This window comes from Panicum hallii, chromosome 1 (assembly GCF_002211085.1).
Source record: "Panicum hallii strain FIL2 chromosome 1, PHallii_v3.1, whole genome shotgun sequence".
Taxonomy (NCBI): Eukaryota; Viridiplantae; Streptophyta; class Magnoliopsida; order Poales; family Poaceae; genus Panicum; species Panicum hallii.
In genome coordinates, this window is record NC_038042.1 from 25,401,730 (window position 1) to 25,406,249 (window position 4,520).

The following is a 4,520-nucleotide window of genomic DNA, read 5'->3' on the forward strand; positions in this document are numbered from 1 at the left end:
TGTCGTTACAAAAAGTAAAGTTGGGTTGTGCATGAAATTAAGTTTCAACTGAAAAGTAATGCTGAGAGTTAGTCATATATATTTATATATTACAGCCACCTCTAATTCCCATAATAACATTACCCTAGGGCTTACGTACTATACATAATCCTTAACGAATCAAACGTAGTTTTGCCAAATACTTTGTTGGTCAAACTTTTATACTGAAAATATTTTTAAGGTAAAATGTATCTCTAGGGTAACCTTATAGCTCTGATACCAGCTGTGGCAGAACCAATCTGAATTATACCGGCTCAAGTACGCGAGCCCACTTCCGAGGGCTCCAACGTGCTTCAAACGGTATAATCCCTTGGCCTGTCGGGTAACGTCCCGATAAACCACCGATACACAGGATCAAATAAGGTTACCTCACACGAAGGTGAGTCCAGAGATACAATCACCATCACATTTTACATAACAGGGAATTACATTACAAGAGTTTATAAAAGTAGTACAAAGTTTCAAACTTAGAGAAAACAATACAACTGTTTAAGCTATGATCTTTAGCAGCGGAAAAACATACGCGATGATCTACAGCACGTCGACAAGACGGATGTCATGCTAAGCCCGGGCACGACATCACTCGATATCACCAGTGCTGGCCGGGGACAGATCCCATTCCACGGACCAATCATCTGGAAGAGCACAGGGCCAAGGCAAGGAAAGAGTAGGGTCTTCACAGATATCACCTGAAAAACATTCAACTAGCAAGGCTGAGTATACTAATACTCAGCAAGGCTTACCCGTCTCATGGTATACTTAGCCATGTAGCTAGACTTTATGAAGGTTTTTGACTTTGGGTAGAGTTTTCAGCTGAAAAGCAACAAAGAGTAGATCCTTACTTTCAACTTTTAGCTTTCAGGTTCTAGTGGATTAACCATTCTAGGTAAGCACCTATAACTACTCAAACATGGTAGAATCTTTAACCAAACATCATCTTTCATAATCACAAAGTTGCTCTTGTTACTCTATGTGATAAAGGGGGTAAGCAGTCTCATTCATCGTGAGAGGCGGACGATTCCTGAATCGAGATTCAACCCTTGCAAGGTAAACCTAACACACACGCTTGGAACACCACAGGGTAATTCCGAAGCAACCGTTTGCCTTTCATTCCGACTCGTGGATCAGATCCACCACAAGCGACTGCAGGTCATATGCACTACAAAAGTGCAGGACGTACGTCTGTAGCGCGACTACAAAACCCGTACTCCTGGTTGCACAGCAACACATATGCCTACACGTCGAACAAAGTAACCAAAAGAAGCAAATACATGTGGTGGGAGGTATGTCCACTCCTCGGGCCGATCGGTTACTAGGCTTACCGCTTACCATATTTCACGGCATGTGGTTAGTACTTTCAAACGCTTAACCACCGCTACCACACACTGCGACCTTAACAAATTCATCAACACAGACGGGGTATCATCTTGACCATGATACCTCATAAAACTCCCGTCCGGCATCCTTATGGTGATAACAGGAATGTAAAACATTACAATTCCTAAATCGCGCGAGTGACAGGAAATCACTCGTCTTCTACCGGTCCTAGAAGCAGAGCAGCTAGTCGGACTCCAGTTCTAGTGATCAATACATTGGTTCCTGGAACGATGCAACTAAATTTCCAAACAACTCCTAAGAACGTAATGCATAAAATGATACATAAATAGTATAGGTTGCAGTGTAATAAAGTAGGGGTTATGTCCGGGGCTTGCCTTTATTGGTGGGTCTGAAGTCAGTAAGTCAATATCTTCCGAACTTTGGTTCGGGGCTTCAGATAATCTCGCGACGAAGTTCCCGGAGTCTTCAGAATAACTTCCTTCTGGTTCCGGGATTAGTTGGTAATTTCCGTCGGCGAGAGTGGTCGAATCTATATGATATGCAAGATGGAGTTTAATGAATGCATACACTTTCATTTCAATTCACGATAAAGTTGCAATCCAAATAAAGGAACATTACATTTCAACAAACAACCTAACTACCCTGTACTGGGCAGTCGTTTATCGAGTATTAACTAAACTAACTAGTTACGTTAAGCAACAGGGTGGTTTACCCTAAACATCTATACTAACTTCATTAGGTAGCATGTTTGGTTATCTAATTGGTTGGTGTATAGATCTTGGCCTTAACCGATGAGGATGCATCAGGTTTAGTCGATTGACGTGCTTTGGTTATGTCTAACAGAGGCGTGTCTACTGTGCGATCTTACTGATCCAAGGTTGTGTACTTTAGTCTGGGTAGCCGGTTGACAGGTGCACTGGTTTTCTAATTGATCGATGAAAACATCGATCACTTTAGCAGAGGGATGTTTCCTAAAGCAGCTGTGTCCTAACTAATTTGTGCGAGTATCGGCGTACTTATCTGATCGCGTGCGTATCAGCATAGCGAATCCATGCTTTAGCAAAACTAGTCAATTAGTGAAGATCGGCTGAGCCGATTTGTGTACGTGTAATAGTCGATCGGTGATTTGGCCTTTTAGCCGATTTAGTGTATCGGCACATTCGCCGATTTAAACATCGGGTAGAATTAGTCGAGTGATGTATCGGCATAGCTAGTTGACTAATGCGAGTAACTAGCTGATGGTGTATTGATAGACTAGTCGAACTATGTATCCGTACGGCCTGTGTTTCAGCGTATTCAGCCGATTGGTTAATCAGCTGTGTAGCCGGTTTTCATCCTTAATGTTCTTTTATATCTACTGGGGCATATCATCTGTGTAGCTGATTATCCTACTCTGCACTGGCTGTGCCTAACTACGATGTGCTTAAGTGTTATCTTAGATAACTAGATGTGGTTGCATCGGCTGGATTATGTCAACACAATAATTGAGTGCTGTACAGCCGATGGGGTTGTCTAAGTTAGACCTATTTCAAGATTTAAATGTAACAGAACACTAATATTAAACTAGGTTGGTGAGACCATAAGTGCGGAGTTAGAGTAAAGAGGACGTGGTTGATAGGTTGGTGCCGATGGCGATGTGTTCTACAGGGGTGCAGCTGATGGAGGTGTGGTTGAGGTATGTAACCGGTAAGCATACAGCCGATCTCTCAGCCGATAAATCGGCTGATAACAGTGTGTGGATAAGGATAGGAAAACTAAGGATTGACCGGTCATATTTGACTGCTATGGGAAACAACTGGAATTGGCTTAGATCAGTGGATAACAGAACTCTAAGATCGTGTGTGTATCTCCGATACGTCGACTATGTGCAGCCGATACGTTATTTAAATCGGAGGGTTAGTTGATCACTGTGCACATCGGCATAGCCGATTTATGTTTTTAGCAATTTAGTCGATTTGTAAACATCAGCATGCTAGCTGATCAGGGTATGTAACTATTTGATTGTGTATTGGTAAACTAGTTGAGAGTGAACATTGGCCGAGCTAATATGTGCGCATGTGCTAGATTTTGTGAATCGGCATAAGTAGCTGATTCCCTATGCTGTACTGGCTGTGCTTAGCTGATAAATACGTTCTCTATTGGATGTGCCTATCCGATTATTGACGGGAGTGTTAATCGGAGTAATCCGTGTTTAAGTGGTTTGATGATATCAGCAAGCAACCGATTGAGGCTCAGCCGGCGTGGTTATTTAGATCGGACTAGGTCGGTTAGGGCACTAGCATCGGATCGGACCAAAAGGGTGATTAACATCGGGCCGATGGGCTTTTGCCGATAGGGAAGAAGTCAAAAGGCTTATGGCCGATGGGGTCCTACAGACCTGTAGCCCAAAAGGTATATGGTCGATAGGGTCGTGCCTATCGAAAATCAGCTGAACTAGTAGCCGATTGCTAAGTCTAATTACAAAGGTATATTAACTAAGTAGTCGATACACGAGGTAGACTAGGACCTTTACATAGGAAGGGGCTCTAACAATATTGCAATCAAGACTGAAGTAAAGGCATGAACATCCATATGAATAAAAAGTTAATCAATCATCACAAAAAGTCTGCCAAAGGGGCAGCAAGTACATTAGCCATGGTGCACAATTTATCTTTAGTCAATCTATGGCAAGGATTTTGGCTACCAATAATTAATTAGTTTAGTGTCATATAAACAGTAGGCTAAAAACAATTCAAACATTTCACTTCGAATTAGACCTTATTTAAAGTTGCACAACAAGTCTAATTAAGATTTAAACAAGCGGCACAAGAAAACACATTGCAATAACAAGCAAACATGACTGAACATAGCTTAGCTATTCCTTCTATAAACAAATTGAATTGATTAACTTAAAAATTTAAATTACAAAACAAACTTAAGTTTGAAAATTCTATATCGATTCATACTTAATCTATAAAAATTTGCATAACAAAACTCATGATCTACAAAGTTAACATGTAGAAGCTATGAATATTACTCTCCCTTATCTTAGATTTAATATAGATTTTAAACTATTTAGTTTCATATCAAACTCATTTAATAGAAGTTGTAGAGCTCCAAATCTAGTTTCTAACAAAACTAGTTTTGCAATTTTTAGAATTTCC